Raw genomic sequence first — 16,952 nt, forward strand, 5'->3', positions numbered from 1 at the left:
TCTTAACTAATCCTTCCTGGGTTTAAATAAAATCAACAGTTGCTTTTATAACACCTACTCTGTCACCTTTCTCTATCTTCAGGCACTTGAAATACATCATTGAACAACATCAGAATTAATCCAAGGCCCTTTAGCCGGTAGACTGAGTTCCTTGGGGCAGGAACCTTGCCTTCTTCATCTTGAATTCCTAGGACTAAGAAAAATAATGACTAAAAAAATACTTGTTTTCTAAGCAGGTATGTATGAAATAATTAGTAACTGTGAAAATAAATTGTGATCCTGAAGCCCTGGCAGTTGGAAGGCGTGTCCTACAGGGTCAGTGTTAGAAGGAAACCTGGGTATAGGCGGGGGCAGCTGCTCTGGGATTCTTGGTCACGGCCTGCATGGAAAGGCAATGATGCATGCCCTGTGGCACATTGACTTCACCATTGCCCATGATTCCTGTGTTGAAATAGGAGGACTCAGCCCAGACAAATGCTAAGGAAACACAACCAACTCTTTTATTACTCTCTACAACATTTATAGCCAAGTCCTATGCGATGCCCTTATCCTTGAGGCATTCCGACAGTCATTTTAATGATTTATTTTCTTTTTCACAACCAAAAAACAAATAAAATATTTTATCACCTTTTGGGTAGACTTGATGTCTTTCTCTTCAGTTCATCACTTTCTGGGTCTATAAAATTCCCCTTACCTTTCAGTTTTTATAACCCAAGGATAGGAATTCTGTTTTTCTCATTCTTTACATGAGAGCTTTTTTTAGTTCAATTTTTTTTAGTCCAAATCCCCAGCCTGTTGTTGCTGTGGTTGGGGGTGGGAGTGCAGGAGGATAGGGAAAGGAGAACTCAAGAAAGGCCAGATGTTTTCAGTAACACATGATCAGAGGGAAAGGTTTTGAATAAGAGACAAATATTTTTTCAGTGCTATTCTCCACTATTTGGAACTATAAGAACATTGGAGCTATTGGTGCTGAAGGAGAAGTGGTTGTGCTGGTTTAAGAGGAAAATACTCTACGACTGAAATTTGCTCTGTGGTTTCTTTCCCAGGATTTACAATAAAAACCACTAATCTCTATGAGAACCCACAGCATTGTGATTACCCCTCTCCATTCTGAATTGTATGTCTTCACCCCAAGCTCCATGCTTTGCAGCTTGCAGGCTCTTTTTTTCTCTTTTTCCCCTTTTGCTCATTTCTCACTCATTTTCCATATGCGTCTTTACATTAAGGTGTCAACAGCAGGATACTCAGACCAGTCATCATGAGCCATAAAAGCTACTTTACCACATGTGTGGATTTGTGAGGGCAAAGCTTTTCTCAGATAGGTGATTTCAAGTCTGAGTTGACCCAGCATGCGATTGTTTCAAGTGATTTGAGATGTCGATCTCCAGTCCCTCTGGTCTCTCCTCTCCACTGAAGACCACAGAATTGAAAGGGACTTCAGGTCCTTTCCTTCAGGGATCCTGATCTCCCCGTGCAGAAATCCATTTGACAGCATCTCTGTTGGCGGTTGCTCGTTCCTCCTCTACTGGAATTATTCCATTGGTGGGAAGCTCCTTGCTTTCAGGCAGCCCATTCCCTTGTTGAGCATTTCAAAACTTGACCCCAAATCGATCTCCCTGAAGCTTTTGTGAAGTCATCTTCTGAAGTAACTTTCTCTTCTCCAACTATTTGAAAAGTTACCAGTTGAAATTTAACTCTCAATTTCCCCTTCGTTGCACTGAAGTTTTCATTTCTCTGGGCAAGCAAGTGGAGGTCTCTCAAATATTCTAATTAAGGCAGAGGTTTTAGACTCCTCTCCACCCGGGGTATCTGTAGCCTTCTAATTAGAAGTGGACGTTGTATTCCAAAGGTGGTCAGACTCGTGGAGAGGAATTTGCTTGGTCCAGATGTTGTAATCTGAAGATGAGGCTCTGCTGTGCATTAGCTTCTTTAAGCAGCAGCACTATTCCTGTATATGACAGGGTGTTTTTAATTACTAGAAAATTCACATAAACTAATTTCTGTCTACCAAGGTCTTGGTTATTCTGTGCCTATGCTGTTGATAACTTGAACCAAAATGCATAACTTTTTATTTAACATCGTGTTGGTTTCAGCTTGATGCTGTCATCTATCAGCTCTTTTTTCAGATCCTGATTGTGTTATGAAACATAATAGCTGTCTTTCCTGGCTTTGTGCCTTCAGTAGGTTTGATAGGAAATCTTATCTTTGTTTAAGTAGTTGATAAAAATATTAAACAGCTCCAATAAAGACAAAGTTCTACGGTATACTGCTAGAACATTTAGGGTTAAAGCTCATCTGTTGAAAAACATTATTTGCTACCTCATAATTTGCCATCATTTCCACAGTGATAAAAAATTTTATGTATTGCCTTGCCAAAATCCAGGTTGTGTGTGGAATTCCATTGATTTAGTAGCCTGGTAACCATGTCACAAAGGAAGGGAGATTTGTTTGCCTATACTCTACCTTCGTTTACCTGTCCTCGACCTTACTAATCACCTGTTTCTTTTCTACTTGCTCGCAAAGCAACTGCTTACTAATCTTCTCCTTCATTCATTAAAATTCAAAGAGACGTTTATTTGTGAATCTTCTGTGTCTAATACAGTACTCAATATATGGCATATGGTTCCTGTCTTCAAAAAAGTTTATAGTCTAGAGAAGGAAAGAGATATATAATTATTATACTTTGTTGATAATATACACATATAGTTGGGTGTGTGTTTATATTACTTTCTACCGTATAATAAATAATACCCAGTAAATGTGTGTCCAAGAGAGCAGACAGCTGCCTGGTGGTGAGATCTAGGACAAGTAGAATTTGAGCTGGGCCTTGCAGGGCAAGGAGTTGATGATTAGTTTTAGAAAGGATGGAAGGGCATTCACAGAAGGGAATAAAGCCTCTGTTGATAAGTGGCCTGTGCCTGGATTCCAGACCCTGGATGACCCAGGCAGTTCTGCCTGCCCCCATGACCTCCTGACTCCCAGACCTGTGGCTTGCACTTGGTCATGTTAACTACTGACTTTCTCACCCTTACCTTAACTATTTGACTGGTAGACTTCCAAACTGTGTCTGATTTTTGGCTTTGTTGGGCCATGCAGGCTAATCAGGTGACTACAGGCCGTTGACAGGTCCTGTTTGTAGGCACCTACATCCTAGTTACCCCACAGATTCTACAGACAGATTCTAAGACAGTGGTATTTGATCTAAAGGATGCCATACGCAGCCATCTGGGATGCATATCTGATGGACTTTAAAGTTAGGGTAGCACCTATACTTTAAACCAATAACAATTCTACTAAAAAGAGACCGTCCCCCAAACACACACTCTCTATCCCCAGGCCCTAACACATCCAACTATCTTTACTTTGAAATGTCTCATCTGCTTTCATCCTTAGTTGAATCATTTGGGAAGATTTGAAGCTGATCAATTCAGCTGCGTTTGCATTTTCTAGAGCATGAAAAATGGTGTTTCAGTTATTACATGTGGAGAGATGAGGAATGAAATGAACAGCCTGGTATTTTAGATTGCAGGTGGAATTGGCAGCGTCAGTAGTTAGAGAAACGGCTCCCAAGCACGTGAACTGGGTAAATTCCATCAGCACTGCATGGAGAGAGTAAACTTGGAACACGACTATGGCAGTTTTCTTCAAATGCATTTCAAAGCACTCCTCATTTGGTGGGGAAAAGCTTTTCTTTTTCCATTGTTGGACTTCTGTTTCCATCAAATGTGTGGCCAACTGACTAAGATAGTAACTTGAAAAGCTGGCTGGGATCCTGCTTTTAGCATCCTGGCAGGAAAGAGAGATGTTTATTGTAATTGGGGGTACCTTAGCTATTCTTCCAACTGACCATTTCCTCCTGCCTCTTAGTCCTTTCACCTTGTGCTTTGGGAGCCAGTAGTGTTGGGTTTTGTACAGAAAATGGATGTAAGTGACCAAGGGCAATGAGACAACTCATGCATTGCTTTTTGGCTTAGAGGGCGGGCATTTTGGGAGTCAAGAGCGGGATGCTGTGCTGTGGGATCTGCAAGGGGTTGGAACAAATGGCTAATGCTCCGTCAACAAATCTCACGCCTATTGGGCCCTCATGACACCTTCCCTGCAATGAGCAACTTCAGCAGACAGCACGCAGAGCCTGCTGACAGAACTGATAGTGATTCAGCTAAATTTACTGCTCAACAAGAAGGCTCACACAGTGTCAACTTCTTACACGGCCTGGCACTGTCTCCTTCCCCCAAGAGTTTCTTTGCCACAATTGAAAGTAAAAAAGAGACTGGAAGGACACTAACATTTATTAGAGCATTTACTGTAGGCCAGGCATTGTGAAACATATTATTGTTAGTTCACTTAATTCTCACTGTTTCTTATCATTTACTTCTCACCACAGCCATGAAATGGAAATTTTATTGTGCTGATTTATAGATGAGGAAACTGAGACGAGCAAGTTAAGCAACTTGCTGAGGTTAAATGGTTCCTACCAGTGACGAGCAGAGCCTAAGTTTGGGATCCGGACCAGGTCTTCCTGACTGGCTAAATCCAGGATGCCCTAAGCTTGAGAATAACAAGTGCTCCACTGGAGGCTGGAGATTTCAATACTCGGGCTGAGCAGCAATTAGCACAGCCTTTTTAGATAGAATGCAACACATAGGCAATGGTTCCTTGTTCTTTCTGTTATTGCCATCTGATAATGTCAGAGCTTTAATATTTATTTTTCATCTATTGAAAATGTAAAATAAAGACAGCATCTTGTCACCACTGCGGTCTAGCAGTCTGTGCAAAATTAACTCAGTTTTCTATCATTTTACCATCTCCCCCCCTCCCAAATGAGAGTGAGCAGTGCTGCCTGTAGGTCCTGTCCTTTTAGCCCACAACAAACAACCAAAGTGATGGAAGCTATGCAGGAGATGTGCCCTGTTCATAGAGCAGAGCCTGTCCGAGTTCAGAGCTGCATCTCCAGTGACTTCAGGCAGACGCTGGCAGCTAACTCACCTTGCTTTTGAAATTTTGTTTTCCTTTAAACTTGAGAAATGTCTTTAATGCTTTCTTCCGGATACTAATGCATTGTAGACATGATGTTCTAAGGCAAACAACTGTTTTATGAGGTCCTGGAAACCTGTCGGTGGTATATAGTCCTCTCTCTCAACAAGGGTGTATCCCTGTGCTTGCTTCAGCCAGTAGGTCTTGTCAATAAATCCGTCAGAGGCCAGGCCAGTCTGCACAAAGCATGCTTTCTGCCTTCCCGATGGGATGAAAGGCAGCCCTGTGGAGCTTGGTGGGATGGAAATTATTTTTCTTATCCAGCTCAAGACTAAAAGTGTACATCTATCCATTTTCATTCTTGTCTGGCTGCTCCAATGATTGGGAGATTAATCGTTTCTTCATTAGCCAATTTGTAAATTTCCAAGTTTGGGAGTTAGGAAAGAAAGTTCCAGCTATGCCCAGTGATTTTAGAGTCACTGACTAGTGGCAGGAAAGAGAGAAGTGCATGCTGGGAGGCCTGCTTTCCTTTCCCAGCGATGCTTAAGTGACATGGTTTAGGAAGAATCAAAAGGGAAGTTTGTGCATCAAGTTATCAGACCGGGGATAAGAGACCCTCAATTTCTCCTGGCATAATTATGGGTCTTCGATGGGGATTAGAAAGCTCTGCAATTATGCAGATGACTTTCAAAGGCAACCCAAGATGTTTCATGTCTCAAACCGAGTCCACCCATCTCCATAACTCTCAGCAGCTAGCTGACAGAGACGATAACTATGGTAAAATCTGGAGCATCCATGTTGACTTGCTTATGAAGCACAGAGAGCTGCGTAACTTATTTTAAGGAGATTTTATATTCCTGACTGGGTGATTAAAAAAACGGGTTCTATTGCTCAGATCAGCACATGTGCCACAAACATAATTTTTCCCCCGGATTTCTAACTGGGATATATTTCTGTTTGCCGTGTTGGGAAGTGCCTGAAAGGTCATTTTGATTTATTATTTTTTAAACTGAGCATTCTGGATGTTGAGGAGTTAATCAGCACAGAGAGTTGCTGTGAATTCATAACGTACAGTGTCTTTTGGAAATGACTCTTGCCACTAATGTCATTGCAAGCAAAGTCACAACCCCTCAGCATTCTCCGTCCTGCAATGGTCATGTGCTTTCCTGCCAGGGGAAAGCTTGTCTTGCTCTGTTTGTCTGTATATCATCTGTATTCAGCCCGGTTTTCCTAAATTTATCCTCGGCAGCATAGTTAGTTTAGGAGTTCTTTTATTTAGATTAGATAATTCACAAAACTGGTAGGAAATTTTCAACCTAAGTTAAAATGGAAACAGCTATAGCTTCAGTCGAAATTTTCTACAAAATTTTATCGCTTTTGTTTATTTTTCTTGACAATGAGAAAAGGAAAGGAAAGACCAGAATTGGAGAGTCTGTCCCTTTGTAACTGGCAAGAAGGTGGGTTCTGGTTTTCTTTTCTCTGGGAAGATGTAGTCAGTGTTTGCTGTCAGAGAAGAGAAACGCTTTTGCTTCAGCAAAGACACTGTCTGTCTCGATAAATACGGTTAGGGTGACGGTAGGCCCTGGGTGAAGAGGGAGGGGAATACTTTTTTATGAATGGAATACAAAAAGACAGATTTAATAGGGGCTCTGCTGCGCTTTTTTCCCCTAAACTTCCTAATTCAGTGGGCCATGCAGTAGCAAGTACAATGTTATGTGCTGTTGTACAAGTGAAACCAGCCAATTTAATGATTCTCCGCTTCTGGGGTCATAATTCTTTGGTAACAGTGAGAATTCCAAACCTGCAGCACTTTTTTATATCCCCCAGGGTGCACACATCCCTTTTCTTAAGGTAGGTTTTTTTTTCTTTTTTAAGATTGGCACCTGAGCTAACATCTGTTGCCAATCTTTTCTTCTTCTTCTTCTTCTTCTTCTTCTTCTTCTTCTCCCCAGAGCCCCCCAGTACATAGTTGTATATTCTAGTTGTAGATCTTTCTGGCTCTGCTATATGGGACGCTGCCTTGCTATGGCCTTGTGAGTGGTGTCGTGTCCGCACCCAGGATCCCAGCTGGTGAAAACCTGGGCCACCAAAGCGGAGCCCGCAAACTTAACCACTTGGCCATGGGGACAGCCCCAAGGTGGCTTTTTTGTTGGTGGTGGTGTTTTTCTTTTTTGGGGATGGGGGGGAATTATCTTAGTCTCTAAAAGGAGTCTAAAGTGAGGCGGAAAAGAAACAAATAAGTGTTGAAAAATGAATGAGTTGGAGAAAAGTATTAACCAGGCCCTTTTCTTATTGGAAGCACCCTAAGTTTTATTTGTTGGCAGGAAGCCTAACACTGAAGTAAGCTCTGGGTGTGCACTGTGCCTACTGCTCTGAGCCCAGCCTGGCTGGGTGTATGCAGGGGCTGTGTCCTGATCCTTGTACCACCGCCCGTGTTGGTCTTCCTAGGGCTTCGGGGCACTGGCTCTGCCACAGGCACGGTAAAGGCCCTGAAAGGAATCTTGGCCCAGAGGCTTCAGAGGACATTAAATGATTTTTGTTTTCTGACTTCCTAGTTGCCCAAATCTCACTCCCCCCAACCCCAGCTTTACTGAGGTAAAAGTTACAAATAAAAGTGTATATAAAATTGATGAATAAAATTGTGTTACGATGTACAACACGACGAGTTGATATATGTATACATTGTGAAATGATGACCACAATCAAGTTAATTAACACATCCATCACCTTGCAAAGCTACATTTTTCCTATGGCAAGAACGCTTAAAATCTGCTCTCTTAGCAAATTTCAAGTGTACAATACAGTATTATTACCTGTAGTCACCATGCTGTGCATAGATCCTCAGAACTTAGAACTGAAAGTTTATACCCTTTGACCAGCATATCCCCATTTGCCTCACTCCCCAGCCCCTGGCAACCACCATTCTCCTCTCTGTTCTATGATTTCGACTTTTTCAGGTTCCACATCTAAGTGAGATCATCCTGTATTTGCCTTTGTCTGTCTGGCTTATTTCACTTAGCATAATGCCCTCAAGGTCCGTGTCTGTTGTCGCCAGTGGCAGGATTTCTTTCTTTTTTATGGCTGATAATATTCTACACACATATACCAAGAAAATATATACCACACTTTTTTTCATTCATTCATCTGTTGACATTTAGGTTGTTCCTATATCTTGGCTATTGTGAATAATGCTGCAGTGAACGTGGGAGAGCAGCTGTCTCTTGGAGATACTGATTTCATTTCTTTCAATTATATACCCAGAAGTAAGATTGCTGGATCATATGGGAATTCTACTGTTAATTTTTTGAGGAACTGCTGTACCGTATTTCATAGTGGCTGCACCAGTTTACATTCCCACCAACAGTGCACAAGGGTTCCCTTTTCTCCACATCCTTGCCAACATTTGTCATCTCCTGTCTTTTTGATAATATCCTAACAGATGATATCTCATTGTGGTTTTGATTTGCATTTCCCTGATGATTAGTGATGCTGTATACCTTTTCATGTACCTGTTGGCCATTTGTATGTCTTCTTTGGAAAAATGTCTATTCAGGTCCTTTGCTCATTTTTAATCAGATTGTTTTTTTGCTATTGAGTTATATGAGTTCTTTATATATTTTGGATATTAACCCCTTATAAGATATTGATTTGCAAACATTTTCTCCCATTCCATAGGTTGCCTTTTCAGTTTGTTGATTATTCCCTTTGCTGTTCAAAATCTGTGTCAGTTCCCAAATTAAAGCAGTTGAAAATGCCCCTCAGGTGGCCTCACCCACTCTCTGATCTTGGACCAGGCCCTACACCTGTCTGTCCTGCTTGTCTGTGCCTGACACTGGACTAGATCAGTGCTCTTCAAATGTTTTAAGCTATGGAACCCTTTACTGAAATGAAATTTTAAAAAATATCCTAATAAAAGTAATTTTATAAAATTAGGCTCATTCTCATTTAATTCTGGATGAGGGACCCAGAGTACCCCCACCCCACCCAGATCCCCTTCATCTGTTGGAACCCCAGCAGGCCTGTGGGCTACTTCCAGTCCAACCTGATGACAGGGTGGCTAAGAGCAGGAAGTTCCACTAAACCAGGGCCAGGTAATTTTACCTTTGTCAATCCTGAAGCCTGGAGACAGCGTATCTCACAAGTTTTAAGTCGACCAACCTAAAATGATAATCCATCATAAATTTGTAAATACCAATTTTCATTCTCTTTTATATGCTCTATTCCTGGTAACCAGAGTATTTTTACTGTCATTTTAGAGTATTTTGCTGTTGCACAACGATGTGCAAATGAATGTGGGTGATGAATTCTGCAAAGCATACCCATCTCAACACCTTGAACAATGCCAGCCCCTTCGCCACCCCCTCCTGAATTCCAAAACCTATACTCTTTGCCCCCCACCTCCTACCCCTTTAACCTCTCTACCACACAAACACCATGTCAACTTTCTTAAACTCTGTATGTCAGTCTCCTTCAAAAAGTAGTCTCATTGTTTGAAAACCAAAACTCAACTCATGACTCTGACTTTCTGAAACTTCCTTGATTATTTAGTTTTCCCTTCAAACTCTATTCCCACTTCCTACTAATACACATCCCATTTCAGTAAGTCATAGTCTCCCTATTTTCTGCCTCCAACCCCATGGTCATGCTCTTTGTCCGTCTCTCTATCTTTTCCCCATGAAGACGCTCCATCCTTTTTGTCACCTACCAATATCCCTGACAGCTCACTCTCAGGTCCTTCCATGCTCTGTCTTCTCCCTCTCGTGGTACTTAGCAAGGAGGCTGCGTGATGTGACAGCAAAATTACAGAACAGAGAGACAACACTAGGACTACTGTCCTGGAATTCTGCCACTTATTTGCAAGGTGTCCTTGGCTAAGCCCCTTGACCTCTTTGGGTCACAGTTTCCTCATCTATAAAATCTTATATTTTAAAACTCCACAGTGGTTATCAAACTGCTGACCACACAGCAGGTACCTCTTATGGATTTGTTTAATAGAACTTTGATCTATGATATTCTACTACTATTCTATTCAAGTACCTACTATTTTTGGTATGCTGGCAGTAGAAGTCCTTTAATTATCAGAAGGATACTTGAAATTCTATATCCTCCCAAAGCAAGATTGAAATTCTAAGGATTTGAAATGGATGTGGAAGACCTTAGAAGCTGGGTAAATAAGTTGTTTGGGTATGATACTCTCTTGAAAACTAACTCAAGGTGAACTCCGTTCTAAGCCCAGTTGGAAAGAGTTTGGCAGTCAGTCCCCAAGTCAGTGTAACCTTTTTAAAACTCTGTAGGTACTCACAACCAACAGGGAGAAAGTTCCAGTGAGGATGCCCCCCAGACTATCATAACTTACGTCGGGATTCACTGAGTCAACCGCTTCAATCCAAAACAGCAAAACAGCCCTTTGCAGGCTTCAGGAGATTATGTATTTTACCAGTCCACATGACTTTGCATTCAACTTGTTCCTAGTCAATTATATGCCCTGAAAATAAGTTCTTGTATTAAGTTATGTCCATTGTAAGAGTGAATGCTCTTAGGGCTTCATAAAGGGGTGGCAAATACTTGTTCATGTATGGGACGATTATTTCATTTTGTATCACAGGGAAATATACCATTGTTTTTAGATAACTAGAATGCCTTCAGGAAAATAAGGTGAACGTGTTGCAGTAACCTCTATGGGGAGGGGAGGGGTATGCTAGGTACCACTTACTGCACTGGAGGTTTAATTTGTGATGGGGAAGCTGGTGATCAGTAAAAATTGATGTCCCCCCTCCCAAGCTTGATATATCTAGTGTAGCTTATGCTTCTGGAAGAATTGAACTGTGTTGGAAGAGTGACATTTTGGAGCCAAGAATGGGGACAAGGGAGCTATGGAGTGTGCTGAAAATCCTCGAAGTACCAGGATACCCAAGTCCTGGTTTAGGTTGTGTAGACTGAGCCCCCACACAATGCCTGGTCAGTGTGCAGATCCAAGTGCCTGTCTGCACCCATTCGTTCCCTCCGGCGATGTCTAAGCAAAGGCTCAGCCTGCATGCTTCCTTTTTTTGTCTAAAGAAAAAAATTTTTTCTTGAGACAGTTCCTCTCCTTGGCCAAACTAAACATCTGCAGATGTGTTCTTCGCAGAATTTGCTTATTTCTGGGAGCTTCCCTGCATGGTTTCAGCATTAATAATATGCTTCACTACCTACAAAAGTTACCTCATTTTTAGAAAAGGAAATAGAGTTAGTCATGCTTCATAATCCACTGTCCTTATAGCAGCTGCCACATGTTGGCCGTTTGTACCTGGATTGCCTTCATCGCTACATTCAGATCAGTTTAGGGCATGGACCATGTCTTACTTAAATTTTTATTTCTAGTTCCTCATACAGTGCACAGTAGGTACTCAAGAATGTTTACTGAAGAACTAGACAAGGAATATATATATATATATACACACATACACACAAATATATGGGATATGTGTATATATATTTATGTATATGCATTTTCAATTTTAAAAGTTTATTTGATTAGTACTTTCTCAGCTAAGAAGAACTCCAGAGATAAATTTGGATTGATGATGCCGAAACATGACACTTCCAATCCAGGCTCAATGGAATTACCCACGCAAAAGGAAGCCAAATGTGATGGGTGGCCATGCCGCAGCTGCAGAACGTCACCCAGTTTTCTTAGGGCTGTCCTCCTGCGGGGTCCAGGGAACCCTCACTCTCTACTTTCCTTCATAAGCTGCCACTGCCGTAAGGTATAGGAAGTTAACTAAAAGCCTAAGCAGGGGTGGCTCTGTTTTTTTATATAACTACCTGGTAGGTCTCATTAAAGTGTTAAATTCCTGAGGTTCTGGAATTTTCCTTGAAGGATTTCATAACCAAATCGGGCTTGTTAGGATGTTGCTTATTACAGCTGCTGCTGTATTCCTGAGGAAAGCTCCTGATTCCGTGTCAGTTTGATACTTCTGTACTTCAGTCTCTATCTCTTTCTCATACAGATTTGCAACCTTTAAGTGTTTTGAGTTAATGGTGAGAAGTCAGATAATCTTTGCTGTAAGATAGGTACTGAGCACTAGCCATGTGACTTAGCACTCACAAGTCCCTGTCTTTCCTGCCTTCTCATTTTAGCATGCAGTATGCACATCCCCTATGCTAGTGTTTGTTCTTCTTATTAAATCCATTGTCCCATAAATTGTTCCTTAAAAGAAAACGTGATTTTACTTTCATACCTCCTTTCTTCATTCCACAATATTCAGCCAACATTTGGGCCCCGCTCTGTGCCAAACCCATTGCTGGAGATAAAAGACTCCTCCTGCCCTCAGGGAGCTTGAATATGGTGAGAGGGGAGACGGGTACCTCCCTTTGCTCACATTTCTTCTTCCCATTGGAGAATCTGGCACCACAGCCTGAACAGTTGCATGGGCTTCTGGGGCATCCAGGGATTAAAGGCAAGGTTTTCTCAGTGAACTGATTAAAGAAATGGAGGAGAATAATTAGGCTCTGAAGCCCCAAATTTGAACAATCTCACATTAACCTGGGAAAACAGCAGCCTGATTGCCATCCGCTGACACTCCACCCACGGACAGGGAGCAGGTATTCTAGGCTGGCCAGGCCTCCTACCAGCAGAGCCGGGAAGTGCCCCTGATGAGAGCAATTACAGTGACGCCCAGAGCAGGTTCATGATTTGCTTAATCACAGTCACTTCACTGAACTATGGTTTCAGCTTAGGAGATTTTAGGGGGAAAAAAAATGCAAGGTTTGGAGAGAAAGAAAGGAAGCAATTAGGGAGAGAGAATTCAAATGGATTCTCCTGCCTAGTCAGTGTGGGGTTGGCAGAAATGAAGGCAAATGACATCAATGACCAGGTGTAAATAGAAGGAAGCTGATTTGGAAAATGGGTCCTTTGAGTCTTGTTTGGGTGAGAACCATTGAGATCACAAAAGGAAGCAGCTGGTAAGTTCTGGAAACCTTTTTGTATAAGCCCAGAATTTGAATAATGCACTAAATGGAGTGCAGTGCATATATTTAAATATTTATGTACAAATGGCTGTCATTTCTTAGGCTGCTCTGTCATGGTCCCATGACTTGATACAGTTGTTTTCAAGTGATCATTTTCTAGATGCTCAGAAGGCATTGTACAGAAGATGAGAATCACAGCAAACCAAAGAAAAGGTAGAAGAGACTATTATAAACCAAATATATCCATCCTGGCTTGCCATTTAAGAAGTTTGGGAGGCAGTATAGTATAGGGATTAGGATGGAGGAGCTTGGAATTGGACCTGAATTTAAATTTTATCCATGATTTACTAGCTTTGTAGCCTTGGGTAAGTTAATTTAAACTTAAAGTTCAAATTCCTCTCTTTAAAACCTGAAATTCCTCACCTGTAAAGTGGGGATAATATTAGCGCCCACCTCACAGGGGTGTTGTGAGAATTAAATGAATTAATGGTGTTAGGTGTCTGACACCTACAGGCTCTCAATAAATGTTAGCTTAAAAAGGAGGTTATTCTGTGTGGGGGTGCATGGAGTAAACCGTTAACAAATCATTGGAAAGTCAGATCTCTGTGCAGGAACTTTGTTTTAGGGGTTGAAGCTGTAACAGTGGACACAACAATTCCTGGCACATAGTAGGTGGTCCATCAATACTGATTGAATAACTGAACAACTGTGTTAAGTCCATCTAGAGTGTGTAAATTGGATTATCTTATGAAATTAATTAAAATGTACATTTTAAATGAGGAAAGTATAAGGAAAGAAATACTGGGTGAAAATTTTGAGTGAGGCAAAGGTATATTTTTCAAATAATTAGCCAAGAAAATGTCCTCTCATTTCCCATCACGGACACAGTTTAATTCTGTTTGCTTCCCTAAGATCACGTGATTTGGGGGAACATTTTTATAAAGTTCTAGATGGTCTCTGCCTGGATGCAGCATTCCTGGTTCCTTTTCCTCTCCTGTTTGGATAATGTTAAGAAGAGACTGTAGGAGAGAGACAAGCACACATTTAAACTACTGATTATAAATACTCTTTTCTCCCATTTGTTTCCAGATCATGACAATTTAATACCCCCTTGTGATGGAAATAAAGGCTCAGAGGTGCCAGATCCTGGAGTCTAACTGCATTACTGCTCTCCCATTTGTAAATAGGCCCCACCCAGGGTCTCTTATCAAGGCAGGGCTGGTTGGTTCTGCCCTAGTCTGTGTGCACTGCCTTCCTCTGCTCCCCCGGGTTCCAAGCCCTTGCGTAGAGGGTGGGGAAAGGGATTGACATTCTCTGCCTAACCCCAGCCTGAAGTCATTTCCCAGACAAGAGGTGGTGAACAAAGACTGCCTTTGGAGGAAGACATACAAATTTGCCAAAGAAAGGAATGCAGTTCTGGGACTGCCTAACTCCAGGATTTATGTAAATCATTCAACACTAGTAAAGTCGAAATTATGAAGTGAATAATTTCCATTTGTACTGTAGCTAATTAGTCTAAGGAAAATGGTGACAGAGGACGTATTCTGTAACTTCTCAAGAGGTAGCCCTGGAAGGCTGGCTCCGAAGAGAGTTTTAAACATACCTCTAAGACGTTACCTGTGGGTAGCTAGAATTTATTGAGTTTGTATTACCTTCCAGTCATTATTCTAAGCTTGAGACATGTGAACTCACTCACTAGAGGTCATTATTTTTTTATTATCTGCTTTTTATAATGAGGAAACTGAGGCACAGGGAGGTTAAGTAACTTCTGCAATGTTAGCACTAACTTTTAACACTGGATTCCATATGGAAGGAAACGGAAATGCTAAGAAATAGCCCAGCTATGGCAAAATATTTAGCTTGTCACTTAGCTAGCAGGAATTTCCCCTTACTCTATGTACACAAGGCACCATTGCATCCTTTCCTATGGGAATGGGTTATAGCCCCCTCTTACCCATGAAGCCTTCGTGCTAGGGGCTAAGAGAGAGGCTTCCCAGGCCACCTCCTCTTGTCTACTCCAAAGACTGAAATCTGGGATCCCAGAACCTCAAATGCAGGCATGGGAGATGAATGATTTCTCATATTTCAAAGAGCCTAACAGAAATTGTTCATTTAGATGCACTAAAGCAATGTGGGCTTATGAGTGTATAAAAACTGAGTTTTTTTAATTTGTTCAAATTATCTATCATGTTAATGTAATAGTTTTGTTATTTTGTGTGGGTCAGACACTCTTCATGGCAATTGTGCATTTTTAATCTTAAAAATGGGTAACTATCTTCTACATCTAGTTTAGATAAATCCTTCTAAAGATGCAATCTGGGGTCTAGAGTCGGGGCAAGATAGAAATGGACCTTGGGGATGAAGAAAGTAGAACCACTTGGCCTGTAGTGTAAGAGAGATGGGTAGCTCAGAGTCAACAATCCCCATATCTTGAATGGATCTAACGCTTCTGTTCTGGAAGAAGCCAGTGCTCCTGGCTGTTTATCTTCCTTACATTCATAATCTGCTCTTGTTGCAGACAGCTGTGACTGTGTTCTTACTAAACTCTCAGGGGACTTTACCAAAGGAATTAGCAAAATGTAATTAGGATGGTGAAATTGTTTGGTAATCTCATCCCTGCAATCAAATGATACATTTCAAAGCCAAACAAAAATGCTATTTTGTATCATCTGCTCTTTGGATTTTCAGGCCCCTGGTCCATTGGAGAGAACTATAGAGCTTTAACTATGTAGTAGATGCTTAATCATAAACTACAGAGCCAATTGAGCTCTTTAAGTTTTTAATAACTTCTGCATTCATATGGATCAAAAATCAAAAGACTGAAATGAGGTATATTCTGAGAAGTCTCCTTCCACCTGTTCCCTTATACTATATTTTTTACTTCTGCCCATCCACCTACGGCCATCACTTCTATTAGTTCCCTATGTATTGTTACTGAGTGTATTTAAGCATATATAAGTAAATATGTATCATGTTTTTATTCCATTCTCTAATGTAAAAAATGACATTAGATAGTCATATCTCTATTTCTATCTCCATTCATCTATATATAGAGATATATATATATATCTCCTAGAACTTTTTTCACAGCAGGATATAGGGATCATCCTCATTTTTTTAAATGGCTGCATCATATTCCATTGTGTATATGTATATATTTGTGCTTTTGTTATCAGTGCCATCCAGTCAATTCTGACTCCTTGTGACCCTGTGTACAGCAGAGTGGAACCCTGCCTGGTCTTTTTTGTGCCTTCCTCTCACCTTCTGGCACAATATCAGACAATACTCTGCTGCTATTCACAGAGTTTTCATGGCCAATTGTTTTGGAAGTGGGTGGCCAGATCCTTCCTGATATGTCTTAGTCTGGAAGCTCTGCTGAAACCTGTGCACCATGTGACCCTGCTGGTATTTGAAATCCTGATGGCATAACTTTCAGCATCACAGCAACGTGCAACCACCGCAGCATAATGACCAACAGATGGGTGATGTGGTTCGCTGAATGGAAATGAACCTGGGTTGTGGTTGTGAGAGCGCCAAATCTTAACCTCTAGACCACCAGGGCTGGCTATATATATATCTATATATATATCTATGTATACACACACACACATGCATATACTCTTTTTGAGGGACACTTGGGTTGTTTCTGATCATTTGTTATTACTAACAGTGCTGCAATAACTATCATGGCAATATATTATTGTGCATGTATGCAGGCTATATGTGGAAAAAATTCCCAGAAGTGTGATTTTGGGTCAAGGGCAAATGCATTTGAAATTTTTTTTTTTTTGGTAAAGAAGTTTGGTCCTGAGCTAACATCTGTTGCCAATCTTCCTCTTTTTGGTTGAGAAAGAGTATCACTGAGCTAACGTCTGTGCCTATCTTCTATTTTATGTGGGATGCCGCCACAGTGTGGCTTGAGAGTAGTGCTAGGTCTGGGCCTGGAATCCTAACCTGCAACCCCGGGCTGCCAAAGCAGAGTAGACGAACTTAACCACTACACCACTGGGCCAGCCCCTTGAAATTTT

General features: G+C 41.3%; 1 protein-coding gene across 37 annotated transcripts in view; it reads left to right on the forward strand.

Annotated features, from left to right (window-relative positions):
• LYPD6B (LY6/PLAUR domain containing 6B) overlaps nt 1–16,952 on the forward strand; it is a 170,962-nt gene that overhangs the window by 128,962 nt on the left and 25,048 nt on the right. For 12 of the 37 annotated variants that reach the window (XM_044768948.2, XM_070507684.1, XM_044768943.2 and 9 more), the window contains one exon: nt 83–236. The exons of the other annotated variants lie outside the window; for them this stretch is intronic. The gene's annotated coding sequence lies outside the window, so the exon portion shown is untranslated. The remainder of the gene's footprint in view (nt 1–82; nt 237–16,952) is intronic. 37 annotated transcript variants of the gene reach the window in all.

This window comes from Equus asinus, chromosome 4, assembly GCF_041296235.1.
Source record: "Equus asinus isolate D_3611 breed Donkey chromosome 4, EquAss-T2T_v2, whole genome shotgun sequence".
Taxonomy (NCBI): Eukaryota; Metazoa; Chordata; class Mammalia; order Perissodactyla; family Equidae; genus Equus; species Equus asinus.